We start from the raw sequence: 17,924 nt of genomic DNA on the forward strand, positions 1-17,924 counted from the left end.
TTACTTGGCAGCTCTTTTATGTAAAGGAGAAGGTCAAGGCGTGAGAGTGGGCTTCCAAGCCCACCAACCAGCACAACTCAGGTATAAGGTATTTAATCCCTAAGCCTTCTATGCAAACAGGTCTAGAAAAATGAAACAGCAGGCTGGGGATGCAGCCTGGCATGCAGGGGGCCCTGAGTTCAATATCCCTAACAACAAACCATACACCCACACAGAGAGGAAGAAAGTAAAGAAAGAAAGATGAAATGGCACAATAAATGCTGGAGACTTAAAAAAGTGTATGGGAGGGGGTTACTGTTGGTGGGTTTGCAAATTAGTAGTACCACTAAGGAAATCAGTATGCAGGTTCCTCAGAAGACTAGTTACAGAACCACCATATGACTATTATCCTAATCCTTTGTATTTATCCTCAAAAATTAAAGTCATCATACTATAGTAATACATGCATACCCATGCTTATAGAAGCACAATTCATAATAGCCAAACTATGGAACCAACCTAGCTGTCCACCAGTGGACGAATGGATAAAGAAAACATAGTATATACATAAGAGAATCAATAAAGAACTGTCATAAAGAAAAATGAAATTATGTCATTTGCAGGAAAATGAATGGAACTAGACACCATTAGGCAAAATAAGTCTAACTCAGAAGATTAAGGGTCATGTTTTCTCTCCTATGTGGAAGCTAGAGAAGAAAAAGGAAAATATGGAGGCAGATCTTATGAAAATCAAAGGAAGATCAGTGGAGGAAAGGGGCCAAGGGTTGGGAGGTGTGTATGGTAGGGAGTGATGGGGACTGAAATTTTGGCCAAATTATAGTTATATTGCATACTGTGTGCATGTACAAATATGTAAAAACAAATTCCATCAGTATGTACAACTATAATGTACCAATAAAAATAGTGGGGGGAAAAGATGAAATGGCTACCCAAGGTTATAAGCTATTAACCTCCCATACCTAAGAACCACATGCAGGTTTTCATATTCCAAATGAATGTTCTCTCCAATGCTGCCTCCTGTGAATTAGACAGGCCAGGCCATGAGACTAATCTGAAAATACAAACACACCCTAGGAACTCTAAACTGGCTACACAAGGCAAAAGGCAGAAGGTATTTTAAGAGAGAAAAGAGATGTGACAACAACAACTCCAGACCAGTGAGCAAAGGGAATGTGGACTATTAAGTGGAGTGGTATTAATATACACTACACTGCAAAGTTCTGAAAGGAAGCTGATAAAATTTTTTACAAAATGATTTATTTGAGATGCTGAACAATGCTGTACCCATAGCCAAATTGAAAACTGGAATGCTTTAAGGAGTTTGAGGTTAGTGCATTAACTGACATTTCGAAGTGAAACGTATAACAGTAGAAAGGGTAGACAAGGCTGATCAGCCAGGCTGCATTAATGACCACTGAGGCTCATTCAGTTCCAAACAGAAGCCTGGCCTGAACTTTACCACATTGGTGCTTAAGTGTGATGCTGGCCAGTCTCTAGCCACAGCTGTCAGTCACTGGGTTTAAGCATACATATGTATACAATAACATGGCAAATCCTGTGACAGCTGGGAAGTGTGAACAGTAAGTGCTTTAAAAATTAGATACTACTGAACCTGGCAGTCTTAATGTTCCCAAGAGTCCCACATATACATATAGTATGGTGATGAAGTTTATCTTTATTTTTTCCCTTAAAAAATTACTAAAGCTTTGAGGATATAAAAGGATTCACACACACATACACACACACAAAAAAATTCATAATTTTTAAAAACATTTATTGTTTAGTTGTAGGTGGACACAATACCTTTATTTGTTTTTATGTGGTGCTGAAGATGGAACCCAGTGCCTCATGTATGCTAGGCAAGCACTCTTCTTCTGAGCCCCAGCCCTACAAAATTCATAATTTTTGAACCTTCATTTGAACACTGAACTGTGCTGTGTCAGGCAGAGGTATTTTGTTGTTTATAAAGGCACACTGAAGAGCCAGGCACAATGGCACCTCTGTAATCCCAGTTACTGGGGAGGCTGAGGCAGGGGGATCACTAGTTGAGGCTAGCCTGGGCAACTTACCAAGACCTTGTCTCAAAATAAAAAATAAAAAGAGCTAAGGATGTAACTTCACAGAGCACCCCTGGGTTCATTCCTCAGTACCACAAAAAGGGGTGAGGGGCATACTGAGGACAAATGTTGAGGAAGGAGAGTGCTCCCGGGCCCACCATGCCAGCTGCCTATCCCTGCAGCACAGGAGGGCGCTCAACACTTAAAAGCCTGTGAGGAGAGGAGCTACTTACAAAGTTGCTTAAGGCTCAGATTCTGTTATTAACAACAACAACCAAAAAAACCAAACTAATCACTTAGAAAAGGCTGGTTGATTTGTGACCAACGGCCTTGCCGAAAAGGGCAATTGTGCACGCCCCAGGAGCTCCCGGAGCCTCACATTCTTGTTATCTTTACCAAGAAAGAGGTGAATCCCCCTAAGAGGTATCTCCCTCTGCCAAATAAATGAAAGTCCAGGCAACTCCCATACTTGGAACCAATTTAGAACTATGGTTTTCCTTAGGGCAAAGCTATTAGTTGTTGTTTAGAATGCTTTTCTACCCCAGAAGGCAGGGATTTTTTTAAAAAATATTTTTAGTTGTAGATGGACACAATGCCTTTATTTTATTCATTTATTTTTATGTGGTGCTGAGGACTGAACTCAGTGCCTCACACATGCTAGACTAGCGCTCCACCACTGAGCCGTAACCCCAGCCCCAGGGAATGTTTTTTTAATGGAACGCCAGAGTATGTGAATGGTTACAATTTTGGTCATCTGGAAGTTCCAGTATCCGAATATCACTTTATCAGACAGCCAAGGTGTTGCTGCTGGTGGCTCTAAATCTCTAGGATTTCAGGAGAGGCTGGTGCTGCTGGAGGCGAAGCGCAGGAGGAAGAGTGAAGCTGCTGGCTCCGGGCACCCTGAGAGTCAGGGACTGGACCTGACTGCACTACAAAAGCACATTAGCTCTCACGTGGACACCCTGAAAAGTCAATTTTTATTCAGATGTTAAGCAAATGAGCAGGCAAGGGACACAGGAACATGAGTTTAAAGTGGAACTAGGAGGAGAGCAGAGCTCTCCGGGGGTGGGCCTGTGCCCACAGGTCTGTGGTTCTAGATGAGAGCTCCTGTCTGTCACGAACAATGCTTAAAACCTTGCCAGAGAGCTGGGAACCAGGAAGCTGCTTCTGCCACTGTCGCCCCACAGAAGACAGTGAATAGCTGGCTCATCCATCACCTCCTCACAAACCTACCAGCTCGCAACCAAGTTCCAAGGACCATCTCTAGCCATTGCCTCACAGCTGCATTTTCTTTCCAGCCTCCACATTCCCTGAGTTATGACTCGGAAGCCACACAGAACACTCGGGTTTAACGGAAGCAGATTGATCAAGAGATGAGATTACGAGAGGAGGAAGAGCCAAGTTTCAGTGAAGGTTCTTTTTTTCTTTTTTCAAAGACATCTAAAATAATGCTAGCCCAAATCAGGAAGACATTTAAGAGATAGAAATGAGGTGAGCTTTATGCAGGAAAATTTAAAAATATTCCAGTCAACAGAAGGGACATGAGGGGACACTGGAGGTGCTCCCTCTGTTGTATTTCTCAGCTAGGTGCCATGTATGTGGGTGTGTTCAGTCTGTGAAAATTCACTTTACTGTTATGACGGGTAAATTTTTCTTTATGTATATCTTGATCAAAAGTTAGAGCTATTCCGGTTCAGAACATACTGTCATTTCACACCTAAGAAAACTCCATCATGGCCTCACACACCTCAGACACAAACTTCACACCCTCAAAAATATATAGGGAAGCAGGAAAAACATAGCAAGCCTTCAGAAACCCCCATGATGACAGCTTTTCATTGCTACTCTATGGAAAAAAAAAAAAAAAGTAATTCCAAGGAAGAAAGCTTTATTCACCACAGAGGACCCAGGGCATTCAGCATGCTCCACTTCCCCCACACCGTGCGCCCTCTTCCCTCACTCCCAACCTGAGACCACTCTAAGGGCAACGCAAGAAGATTTCCCTTTAAATTACAATGGGAAGCTTTCTGAATAAAGAGGAAGGAAGGGACGGAGGGAATCCAGCAATACAAGATGGAGGTCTCAGACCCCATAGGATCTACCTGACCTGATGGCAAGAGCTCAGGATGCATTCCAGAGGCTGCATGCAATGGGTCAAATTCAAATCTCACCCACAATGAATATGGCCCTGGACAAACTACTATTGTTTCCATTTTCTACAGTACAAAGTGGTGATAATGCTTTATACTGAGGCAGTCCTAGATCTAGCAACACATGACAATCCTGGGGACTGCATTTTATCTTCCCCAAATTACGTCCATGCCTCATCGCTGTCCCTGTGCACCAACAGTACATAATAAAAGAAGACTGAGATTCTTATTTATTTTTTTAATATTTATTTTTTAGTTGTAGTTGGACACAATACCTTTATTTTTATGTGGTGCTGAGGATCGAACCCAGGGTCTTGCACGTGATAGGCAAACACTCCACCACTGAGCCACAACCCCTACCAGAGATTCTCATTTTGTTCTGCAAACATACAAAACTTCCATGCTTACTTTAAAATTATTCTGAAATCTGAGTGATTTGGGAGGCTGAGGCAGGAGGATTGAAAATTCAAGTCCAGCCTCAGCAACTTAGCAAGGCCCTGTCTCAATACAAAAAGGGCTGGGGATGTATCTCTGTGTTTAAGTACCACTGGGTTCAATCCCTGATAGAAAGAAGGGAGGGAGGGAGGGGAGGGAGGAAGGAAGAAACCCACGAACAGAACATACAGTTATGGTCCCATCAGACTATTCAAAATAGCCTCTAATGCTAATGGCCTATAGGAGGTTCAATATTTCTTCAAGGCAAAAATTCTATCTATATGAAGGAATCTGTACAAGGATGCATACGCATGAAAGGTAATAACAATTACTTTTTTTTTTTTCTTTTGGCTACCAGGGATTAAACCCAGGGGCAATTAACCCTGAGCCATATGCCCAGCCCTTTTATATTTTGAGTCAGGATCTCAATAAGTTGCTTAAGGCCTTGCTTAGGTTGCTGAGGCTGGCTTTGAACTTTCAATCCTCCTGCCTCACCCTCCCAAGTTGCTGGGATTACAGGAGTGCGCCATTACGGTTGGTAAGTAAGAACAATTAAAAAAAAATTTTTTTTTTGGTAGTTGTAGGTGGACAGCATGCCTTCATTTTATTTGATTATTTTTATGTGGTGCCGAGGATCAAACCCAGGGCTTCACATGTGCTAGGCAAATGCTCTACCACAGAGCCCCAGCCCCAAGAACAATTACATCGTTAAGCTCTTAAATATTAAAAAAAACAAAACAAAGTAAAAAACCCAAAACACTATTTTTAGCTAGTTCCTGTAATACAGAAATCCAGCATAAGGCTAGGGTGTAGCTCAGTGGTGCAGCACTTGCCTAGGATATGTGAGATCCTGGGTTCAACCCCCAGTATTAAACACACACAAAAACTCAACACAAGCTAGTGAGTTTTCCCGTCCTTCTTTTTCCTTTTTTTTTTTCTTTCTTTCTCCCCCAGGCTCTGCCTTTCTTTTTTCATACTGGGTATTGGATCCAGGAGTGCTTAATCACTGAGCCACATCTCCAGCCCTTTTTATTTATTTATTTTTGTTGTTCCAGGTTTATTGAAAATATTATAGCACAGCAAAAGGATTCAAACAGCTCCATGTGGGTTTTAAAGTTCCTCCCCCCTGTAGGCTGAGTGACTGCAAGTTGAAGAAACTGCCGAAGTCCAGGCTTCAGCATTTCTGTAGTGTCAGATCTCTTCAGTGATCTCCAGATTCAGAGCGAAGGCCTGAGGAACATGATTATCGCTCCTTTCTCCTCTTCCTGCAGCTGGTTGGAGGAAGTTCTCTCTGAATCTGCTTCATCAAATGGGTGACACAACCTGTGTTCTTGCTGTGGAGCTTCTTGCTGTGAATAATGGTGACCTTGCACACGTGCTTGTGGGTATGGAAGCTGGAGCCCAGGCACATGTACTGCTTCTTGAGATGATCTCGGCCACCTTCTGCATGGTTTTGGTGCAAATGCAGCCCTTGTTGGTGGGTCCTAGTAAAAGAGCCTTTTTTTTATCTTTTGAAACAAGGTCTCACTGTTGCGTAGGGCTTAAGTTGCTGACACTGGCCTTGGACTTGTGATCCCCTCGCCTTAATCTCAGAATTGCTGAGATTATAGGGTGCACCACTTCACCTGGTTACACATTTTTTAAAGACCTTAGATCCCTAATAATGAACTCTGTGGAGGTTTCGCTAGGGTAACATTCTGGAAGAGCCATTTAAAATCAGTTCTCTTCAGGTATCTGTTACATATTTCATTAGAAACTATCAGAATGTTTGTCACCTCCCTTAGTATGATGGTTACTGCCTCAATCGAGTCTCACAGATTCATTACCAACACTGAATAAGTGCCATACAATCACCACTTCCATCTGTTACAGGCTTTGTTCAGCATGAGAAACATCTTGGCTGCACTGCTTGCCATCCTTGGTGCCAAACCATGAAATACACCCACGACGCAGATAAATCATTATGAACTTTCATAACAAGATGACCAACTTAAAGGTGGCTGGATAGTGAAGGTCCCTGGTCCCACAGAAACTTCCAACTGCTTACTGAGCACACAAATAGGCTGGTCTCCAATTTGAATGGCCAGAGGATAGCTCCACAGGGCCACAGCTGAGTGGAAACACAGAGAGCATTTTAAACACTCGGGCCAGCAGCATACACTTAGCCACTCAAGACCAGCATGTGAGAAGAAATGAATCACACTCATTAAGTTCAAAAACACTCCTACAAAAGAGAAAATCTATACAGTTATTTATATAATGATATCAAATTAACAGGATATTTTACCTTTATGTTGTCACCTCTCAGCCGAAATTTATTATCTATGCTACAAAATACTATTTTAAGCATCGCCCTTGAAATGGGTATTTCTAAAGAACTCTTTTCTTTTGGGATCCAGGAATCCTAAATCCTTTTCTTTAAAGAAAAGGAACCTATTTATCAAACTCTAGGAATCCAAAGAGCATCTGTTGGTCAAGCTAACCTTCTGATCACTAGGGATGGAATGATGAGAAGTTCTAGTGCTTCTCTTTAAAAAAACTTAAAAGGATGGCTCTGGGGACTGAGGCTGGAGGATCTCAAGTCTAAAGCCAGCCTCAGCAACTTAGTGAAAACCTGTTTCAAAAAAGGGGGGGGGGCTGGGATGTGGGATGTGGCTCAGTGATTAAGCACCTCCAAATTCAATCGCTGGTACCAAAAAAAAAAAAAAAAAGAAAAAAGAAAGAAAGAGAGAGAGAGAGAGAGAGAGAAAGGAAGGAAGGAGAAAAAAAATCACTGCTTTCTATCTTCTAAGTAGTTATACTCAGTTTGCAAGGGAACATTAGTGTATCAGGAAACAGACCCACTCAATGCTCAGGCTTCAGGGATGAAAGCTCAACTGGTTTGACCTCAATATCTATTTAGTGTTAGTGCCCCAAATCTGTTCAAATGTCACCCCACCACCACCACCAAAAAAAAAAAAAAAGTCTTAAATAACAGGCTACCTACTGTCTATAGGCCCAGATTATTCTTGGTTAGGCATATATTTTCATAATTTGCTCATCACCTACTCCTCTGCCTTTACCACTCACTAATTCTCCCAATGAACTCTGAGTTCAATCAAGTGAGTTGGTGCATGACCTCTGAACACATGGTACGTCTCTGTCTCCCCAGGTGCAATTGTCTTATCTATTTAGATCTTTTATGATTCAGTTCAAAGCTCACAACCACCTCAGCCACCTTCTCTCTACTTCACTTTTTTTTCTTCTTCAAGACTAGGCCTCAAATCTGGGGTGCTTTGCCACTTAACTAATCTCTAGTCCTTTTTAGTTTTTGTTTGGAGACAGTGTCTTGCTAAGTTACTGAGGCTGATCTTGAACTTGCCATCCTCCTGCCTCAGACTCCCAAGTAGCTGTGATTATCATGTACTCCATCATGCCTGGCCTCTGCTTTATTTTTATAGCATTCAATAGAGGATTATTGTCAATAACAATATAATTCAGCTGGGTGTGTTGGTGCATACCTATAACACCAGCAATTTGGGATGCTGAAACAGGAGGATTGCATGTTCAAGGCAGCTTGAGCAATTTAGGGAGTGCCTGTCTTCCAAATAAATAGATTTGAGAAAGTACTATAAGCTCAGTGGTAAAGTGCCTCTGGGTTCAATCCCTAGTACAAAAAAAAAAAAAAAAAAAAAAAAAAACTTTAGGATATCTCCTCTACTACTATTTTGTCCTGCATGCTGGCGTGCCCTGGCCCCTTCCAAGCTAATTCCAAGTACCCCAAAGCTGGCTCAATTCTCATTTGTGTTCCCCACACTTCTTAGAATGGAATCTGGCATATTTTGAGGGAGTGATCTGTATATGGGACTTTGCTGTAAGTGATGCACACAGTACCAGAGAGTTAGTGGGGCCCAGGGACAAGTGAAAGAGCAACACATGCTCTACATTCCTTGGTGAGAAATAAGAACCTTTCAAGCTGATCCTAGAAAGAATGATTGTCATGAGTTTGTTCCCTCAAGGAAGAAGAGGCAAAATAAGGGAAGTAATAGAATTAGGTAATCAGTCTTCCTGTAACTTAAGCATCACTGCCAAATGATCCCCATGTGCAGTCCCTCAAGAGAGCGTACACCACATCTGTCCCACAAGACTGCCTATATGTGCTTTCTCCAAGACAGAAAGGTATAGAAGGGTGGAGACGTGAGGGTGGGTGAGTGGGGAGGAAAGTTTCAAGGTGACACAAATAAAAAGAGGCAATGCTTTGGCTGGACTAGGATAAAGGCAGTGTGGTTATTTCCATGTATGTGTCCTACTAATCCCTCTCTGGGTGGGTGCTTCCTGGAAATGTAGAAATGCCTGCTTCTGTCTGCATGTTTTACCTAAGACTGACTTTTGCAGGTTGTTTGAATTACATTCGAAGTCCAGGACCATTTGTACATTTTTTGAAAGGTAAGACTTCCTTTATAATGTTCATGTGTTAAACAATTAAGATTGACTAGGTTGGGTATGGTGGTGCATACCTATAATCACAGCAACTGGAGAGGCTGAGGCAGGAGGATCCCAAGTTAGAGGCTAGCCTCAGCAACTTATGGATACCCCGTCTCAAAATAAAAAATAAAAAGGTCTGATGATATAGCTCATTGGTTGAACACCCCTGGATTCAATCCCCAGTACTATGAAAAAAGAAAAAGAGTATGTGTATTTCTCTCTGAGAAAAGATTTAGTACTCAAAAAATAAACTGGATACCCTCTTCAGTCCCTTCATGTTCAACTGTCATTAAGAATAGGTTGCTTATGAAATTTCAACAAAACAGGAAGGTAGTTCACACATATGTGATACTACTCCACCCAAATCTAGAGGCAGTGAAACCTAAATGCACAGACAATACTCCCAAATAAACTCTACCAAAGGGGTACAAAGAGTTTCCATTCAAAAATGCTGTTTCAGGCTTGACCTGTGAGTGGGATACAGCTCAGTTGGTAGAGTGCTTGCCTCACATGCATAAGGCCCTGGGTTCAATCCCCAGCAACCAACACACACACACACACACACACACACACACACACACACACACACACACACCACACAAAGCTGTTTCTTGTGGAACCAACCCTTTAATGCCCTTTAATGGATAAAGAAATTTAAGATGCCCTTTAATGGATAAAGAAACTGTGGTATATATACACAATGGAATATTACTCCATATTACAAGAGAATAAAATCATGGTATTTGCAGGTAAATGGATGGAGTTGGAGAATATCATGCTAAGTGAAGTAAGCCAATCCCAAAAAACCAAAGGCGGAATGTTTTCTATGATAAGTGGATGCTGATCCATAATGGGTGTGGGAGGCAAGGGAAGAATGGAGGAACTTTGGAAAGGGCAAAGGGGAGGGAGGGGAAGAGAGAGGGCATGGGGGAAGAGAGGAAAGATGGTGCAATGAGACGGAGCTCATTGCCTTAGGTAATTGTATGAAGACACAAATGGTGTGACTACTTTGTATACAACCAGACATGAAAAATTGTGTTCCATTTGTGTACTATGAAATCAAAATGCATTCTGCTATCATGTATAACAAATTAGAATTAAAAACAAGATCAGGGGCTGGGGATGTGGCTCAAGCAGTAGCACACTTGCCTGGCATGTGTGCGGCCCCGGTTCAATCCTCAGCACCACATACAAAGATGTTGTGTCTGCCAAAAACTAAAAAATAAATTAAAAATTAAAAAAATAAAATAAAATGACATCATAATTAAAAAAAAAAAAAAAAAACAAGATCAGAAGCAAAAAAAAAAAAAAAAAGTTAACTTTTGTATGTTTTGACTTGTGGAAGGCCTATCACTTTGGTGAAGTTGGACCACTCTCAGAATATTAGCATTTCAACTGCAGGAGAAGGGGGAGAAAGGGTGGGGTCAAAAAGGCACAGAGGTAGAAGAGTTTCAGGAGGGAAAATCCAGTACATTTGAAAAACGCGACTATCATGATGGTCTGGATGGGACCAACACTGTGCACCTGAGTGCTAAGCCCGAGCTAGGTGAACTGAGGATATGAGACAGCCCTCCAGGAGCTGCAGTCAGGCAGAGTGCCAGCTGCAGTGCAGCGAGATGCATGCCAGGGGAGGGGCAGCCATGGGTGCCACGCAAGTGTCAATTCAGCAGAAAATATCTGGGCTCCAAACACAAAAGACCACGTAACCCCAGTTTAGGGGATATGAGGAAAATTTCCCAAGGAAATGTAAACTAGGTTACATTCCTTGTTGGTATTTTAGCTCTGCTTGACCTGTGAGTGGAAGGAACATGATAGACTCTCTAAATTGCTGTCAAGCAAATGGAAGGATGGCTTTTTCTTTTAACCAAACTTAATTATTACTAAATAGAAGATAATTATGCTCTTTTAAGTTGAAAAGTAAAACTTTTACTAATGGTACTAGAACTTCCTAACTGGAAATAACCAAAATAATCTCAAACTATAGTTAACTCTTTTTTTTTTTTAATTTTTTAATACTTATTTTTTAGTTTTCGGCAGACACAACATCTTTGTTTGTATGTGGTGCTGAGGATCGAACCCGGGCCGCATGCATGCCAGGCGAGCGCGCTACCGCTTGAGCCACATCCCCAGCCCCTATAGTTAACTCTTCAACAATATCTATTTAGTTACTGTCTTTTTCACCTTGTTAACTTTTGATCTTAAGTGAAATTCTACACTCCTCTCCTCAGGAAAAACAGAACAAAATAAAAACAAAGCTAGCCAAACCAGGCAAGCAGTCACATTTTTCTGACACTGACAGGCAGCGTGCTCCCCTTGGTCAATTCACTTCCCTATAGTCATTTATTGGGTTAGGGTGTTGGGAGCTCCTGTTCTCTGCAGATTACAGGAGCTCCCAACACCCCTATCCAATAAATGATAATAGAAAGAGTTCATTTAGTTCCATTAAGACCTTATTGATTCAAGAGGCAAACTAAAGGATCAATTGATTTACAGCTGTTCAGTGACCCAAAGCCACTTCAGTGAATGTTACTGAAAGAAGAAAAAGTTTTACTAATCAACACTTTTTTAAAGACCCATGACTTGGAAAAACTCAAGACATCATTCTCAATCCACCCCCCCCAAAAAAAAAACAGCTCCAGATGCATTTTCTACTGCTGAAGGATTTAATGTTTTAAATTAGGGCACATTTACTATAGTCACATGGTAGACAAAAAAAGGACTAGGATAGGGTGGTGAGTCCCACCCCCATTCCCAAGGTGGAAGCAAATGCAGACCAGCTGAACAGGGAAAGAAAATACTCAATCGCGAATGTGGGTCAGGGTTAGGCTAAGTACAGGGGTAGAGAGCAGAAAACAGAGGGCTCTGACCTAGTGGAGGGACTCTCAGAGAAAACCTAAGCTATGACATTTGAGGGCCACTAGAGGTTCCCCTGCTGGTGGCCTGCCAGACTACTGCATATAAATCAGGGTGTTCATTACAAACACTGAGGAGTGTCAATGGTTTTGATTTTTCAAACACTGCTCTGGCTGCACTGAGAATGAACTGCAGAAAGAGCAGGTCGGCCCTACTGTGGGTCCAGCGAAGAAAGGGCAGGGCAGTAGAGAGGACAGGATATACGGCAGAGACGATTGGAGGGAGAATCAAACTCCTTCATGTCATGACTTTGCAAAGTTCTTTAGAAAAACTGCTATATAAAGTCACTGGGCAGGGCTGGGTTGTAGCTCAGTGTTTGAGTGCTTGCCTCGCATGCGTGAGGCACTGGGTTCGATCCTCAGTATCGCATAAATAAATAAATAAATAAATAAATAAATAAATAAATAAAACAAAGATTAAAAAAAAAAATCACTGGGCAAATTTCTCTCATTCATTCATTCATTCATTGCAGTGCTGGGAATTAACCCAGGGGTTTTCTAACACTGAGTTATATTCCCACACATTTTAATTCATTTTCAGACAGGGTCTAAGTTGCCCAGGTTGGCCTTAAACTTGTGATCTTCCTGCCTCAGTTTTCTGAGTAGCTGGAATTACAGACCTGAGCCACCATGCCCAGATTAGGCCCCATAACTTTTAATAGTAAATGCAACAGAGATATTAGGCTAGTAAAAAAACGTTAAGCTTAGCCAGGTGAGGTCAGTTGTCTGTCTCACTTTTGGCAGTGCTAAAGAATGGAATCCAGAGCCTCAGGCATGGTAGATAAAGTGTGCTGCCAATGAGCTACATCCCCAGTCCCAAGACCCCATCTCCATTAAAGAAACAAAAGTTATAGGGAGATAAGAAAGGGCACTTTCACTTTCATTGATAGACCACCATAATAATTCACAGTAACCGATCCTTCTGTACTGTACTTTAGGACTAAGTTTCTACTACACTGAAAACATTTGTTAGGAAGCTGCAATGGGAATAAAGGAAGAAGATAGAGCTCCGCCCTTAGAAGAAATTTATGAACTAAGGGAGCTATAAATATAAATAATAAGGGAATAAGTAAAAAGTAAGGTAAGTGAAACTGCTGATTTTGAGTTGAACATGGAATTCGTGGCAACATGTTTCCAAATTAGTTGCATGGTTGATGTGGAAAGTTCAACTCATATCTGGAGGAACTAGAAAATGGACAACTTCAAATAGTCTAGAAATAATGCAAGGACCTGAAAGTACAGCAACTGAGTATATTGGAGGGTACAGTAAGCAAACAATCTTCCATTTTATGCTTTAATTAGATTTAAATAATTGGGTTTAAATTAAAAAAAGGATATAGCTCAGTTGGTAGAGTGCTTGCCTTACATGCACAAGGCTATGGATTCAATCCCCAGCACCACAGGGAAAAAAAAAGAAAGAAAGAAAAGGGAGCCATTGTTGTTTAAATGCACTGTGCTGTCTGTCCTACACACTGCCCTCCTTTGATGGAGCTGTCCTATGTTTAAGTAACAAATGGTAATTTCCCATGCCTTCTGGACAGCTGGCTGTGGCTCCATCAAGCAGTTATCTCTTACAGGTAACCAGCTGGCAATGTCACTCTGATGCAGAAACACTGCTGCTGACAGACAGAACAAGCAATCCTCCCTGCCTACTCCACCACTACCAGGAAAGCTGAGGAACCCCACAGTCCTGTAATCTTTAAGGACACAACTTCATGCAGTCTGGCCTGGAATGCATAGATCAAGGGGCTCATTCCAGACTTCTGTTCTCAGAAGAAAAGGTATCTGATAGACCATCCCAATTCTGGATGATCATACTGGTTTAAATGAAAACAAGTTAATATTCAGAGATGTAAAAGGGTAATTTAGCCATATGTTTTAAAGATATGAATTTTCATTCCTACTAACCAGTAATGCCATTCTTAGGATTCTATTCTGATAAAACTACCAAATATATATTCTGTGACTACAGGATCAAATAAGGATTCAGTGAGTGCCTAAATCAGGGATTGTGCTAGGTCCCAGGAATGCAATGAAGAGATAAACCTTACCAAGGGGCTGACACTGGGGAGGCAAGATAATTATAACTTTCAGATTAAGATTTTTTTAAAAAAGCAGATGCCTTCCATTTTTATTTATTTATTTTTTAGTTGTAGATGGACACAATACCTTTTTTTTTTTTAATGTGGTGCTAAGGATCGAACCCAGGGCTTCACACGTGCAGCGCAAGCACTCTACCACTGAGCCACTACCCCAGTCCAGATTAAGAATTTTGTTCACAAAAAATTCAGGGTGCTTTGCAGGAGAGTACATCCAGGGGAGACCTAAGGGTGAGGATGGAGAACCGGAGAGAGCAAAGAGAAATATTACCAGCAGAGAGAAGAGTCCAAACACTCTTGGGCAGGAAGGCACTTAGCACTGAGTCTAGGAACTGGGATGCTAAGTCCCAGTGAGTGGGGCAGCAAGTGCAAGGAGTCCAGAGGGACAAGTGAACTGGGTCAGACCACACAGGCTTTGAAGGGCAGAATGAGGACTTGCAGGGTTTGCTCTTTAAGATGATGATTTTGGCTTCTATGTAGCACAAAGAGATGGACAAGAGGGGCAGCAGAAGCCCAGGTGGTTAATTAAGAGACTACTGCAGCAAGCCAAGCAAAAGAGAGAAATTTAGAGTAAGGGAATTTTGGCTGTTTTGAAAAGTCTCTGAAATGAGCGTTAAAAACACTCTCATGCATTACTCTAAGAATCTAATTTTACCCTCCCTTCCAAAACCCCCTCTGAACTTCCACAGAATAGAGAATCTTGTACATTACAGAGTGAGAAATCAAGTTTCAATCCATTCCACATGTTTTTCAAGGTGATGTAATTAAAAAGTCAGGAAAGGTACAATTATTCTTCACTATAACCAAACTTGTACAATGACAGTGATAATCTCTTGGTTATGAAGAATGATCCCATTCTCTGAGAATAAAGGTGATGATTTAACTGCTGTACAATTAAAAACAACTGCAAAATCTAACATTGCTGTTTTCATTACTAATTCAAATTGATACAAGCCAGTGTGGTGGCCACACCTATAATCCCAGCTACTTGGCAGGTTGAGGCAGGAGAATATCAAATTCAAGGTCAGTCAAGGCACCTTAGAGAGACTCTGTATCAAAATAAAAAATAAACTGGCCACAGTGGTACACGCCTGTAATCCCAGCAACCCAATAGACTGAGGCAGAAGCATCACAAGTTCAAAGCCAGAATTAGCAATTTAGCAAGGCTCTAAGCACCTTAGCAATACCCCATCTTTAAAAAGAAAACAAACAAATAAATAAATAAAAGAAAGAAAAAAGACCAGAGACATGGCTCAGTGGCTAAGTAACCCTGGGTTCAATCCCAGGGGCCAAAAAAATTGAAAAATACTAACTTGCATAAATAGAGGGATGGGGTAGAGATTTGAGTCTCCTGAAATAATGTTTTTGGCTGGGGGTGTAGCTTAGTGGTTCACTGCTTGCCAATCATACCCAGGCACCTGGTTTTCATATCTAGTATGGCAGGAAAAAAAAAAAAAAACAATCAAAATGAAAAATAAAAAAGGGCTGGGGATGTAGCTCAGTGGCAGAGCATCCCTGGTTCAATTTCTAGCATGCAACAAATAAACAAATTGATACAATATGCAGAAAGCCTGTAGAATATATGAAAACATACCATTTTAACTAGTACACCCTGGCTCATGCTTATTACTCCTCATCATCTACACTTTCTCAACTTCCAAAAGTGATTTTGGGGACTTACAAGACCCCAAAAAAGGACACTTTCATAAAGAAAATGGGCACAGACTTCAGGATATAACAACAACTTTTTTCTAAGCACCTCCAAGGGGACTGGAGACAAATATAACTGCTGTTAAAAGACAGGCTAATTTAGCCCTCCTTCTGCTTCTGGAGAAGAGGCCTCTAGTAATTACTGTACTTCAGGCCTCCTCAGGCAGCTGCAGGGCTTGAGGGCTCCAAAGGAGCAAGTTCCTGAGAGGGCTGGGGGCGGGAGCAACCAGAGAAGAGCCTTGCTGCACTTGGCGCTTCCCATCAAAAGAGAACAAGCCTAGTCTTGCTCCGCTTAGGGTTTTATCTCTCTAAGCACCTACACACTGCTCTATGTGGAAAATCAGCACTTTTGTCCCACAGAAATGTCACAACCTGCAGAGAAAAGAGGGACTAGGAGGGCTAAATAAATAATAGGATGTGTTAATGCAAACAATGGATGTGTCAGACCCTCAATGCCAGACTACAGGAACAGTGAACAACTTCCTGATTTCATGTGGCATATAAAGGGGGAACTTGTGTATCATTTCATGATTCTGGATGGGCCACAGTACTAACAGAACAACATCCATGCTGCTTGGAAACGGAAGGGTGACCAGGTATAAGAGGTTCGTTCTCAACCCATCCCCTATTCCCAACTCTCGGTACTGGGGCTTGAACTCAGGGCTACATACCCAGACCTTTTTATTTTGAGACTGGGTCTTGCTAAGTTGCTGAGGCTGGCCTTGAACTCGCGATCCTCCTCCCTTGCTGGGACTATAGGTACACACCACTCAGCCTGGAAAAAAGGTTCACTTTCTTGCCCCCAAATAACAAGTAGTTTCCCAAATCACAATGATCAGACATATTATTATACATCAAGATACAATTAATAAACTGGATGATTATATATATGTAAGGGTATATATCTAAATACACATACATGTCATACTATCTTCTAAGCAAATAATGGAAATCTTCCAATAGTGATAAAATTATACTAATTGAAAAGAAAAAAAAAAAATCACTGTTTTCTGCTACAGAATGGAATCACTTGGCCTCTACAATCCCCTCTCCACATAGCAAAAGCATTTTAATGGATCTATGTATAATAGATTGTATTGAATTTTCATTATCATCATTTTCATCATTAATCTCACAGTCTATAGCTGTGGGAGAAAAAAAATTAAGCAGATTTAAGATCATAACTTCATGCCAGGCACAGTGGCATATACCTGTAATCCCAGCAGTTTAGGAGGCTGAGGCAGGAGGATTGCAAATTTGAGATGAGCCTCAGCAACTTGGCAAAGCCCTGTCTCAAAATAAATCAAAGGCTGGGGATGTGACTAAGTTGTTAAGTGCCTCTGGGTTCAATCCTTGGTACAAAACACCCCCCCCCCCCAACCAAGAAAATTCTTTAGGAAAAAATATACTTCTTTTATTGGATGGCCTTCTGTACTTCTTAGGGGGTTCTAATGTCCTTAAAACAATAAGGACATTAATGTCCTCTGGCTTTATTATTACATTCTCAAGCTATTAAATTTTTCAGGGACAGTGTAAGAATGTCTATATTCCCTGTCCCCACTCCCTTCTTCAACAGGCCACATGCAGAGATTTTTCCACCAATACTCTCTGCTTAGCTGGATGTGCCGAGTTCTATTTTTCAAGTCTTTCTCATTCTAGGTTTTCACTCTACTGTGTCACTACTTTCCCAAGAAAGAGCGGTTTTGGAAGCAAACATTCTGAGTCCTTGCACATCTGATGATGCTTGGTTGTGCACCTTTACTTGAATGTTAGTTCAAATGCTAGGCTGAACAGAATTCCTTCAAAACTTGGAAGATAACTATTTTCTGGTATTTGGGTTTACAAGCAAATTCGACAAGTTGACTATATCATTCTTTTTGTTGTTGTTGGAATGTTGTTGTTGTTGGTTCTGGGAGTGGAACTCAGGGCCTTGCACATGCTAGGTGAGTGCTCTCCCAGTGAGCTACACCCTAAGCCCAGTAAGATAGATATATCATCTTTTCCAGGGACTTTTTTTTTTTTCTAGATGCTTTTAGAACCTTTTTCTTGTCCTTTTAAAACCTCACAATAATGTATGTGAGTATGGGTCTTTTGTTG

At 41.3% G+C, this 17,924-nt stretch overlaps 1 protein-coding gene across 2 annotated transcripts in view; it reads right to left on the reverse strand.

Annotated features, from left to right (window-relative positions):
* Grb2 (growth factor receptor bound protein 2) overlaps positions 1 to 17,924 on the reverse strand; it is a 68,734-nt gene that overhangs the window by 12,101 nt on the left and 38,709 nt on the right. The gene's annotated exons all lie outside the window — the stretch shown is intronic.

The sequence above is a fragment of the Marmota monax genome, unplaced genomic scaffold, assembly GCF_021218885.2.
Source record: "Marmota monax isolate L192 unplaced genomic scaffold, Marmota_monax_Labrador192_F-V1.1 WCK01_AAM20220418_F8-fsc00292, whole genome shotgun sequence".
NCBI classification, from domain to species: domain Eukaryota; kingdom Metazoa; phylum Chordata; class Mammalia; order Rodentia; family Sciuridae; genus Marmota; species Marmota monax.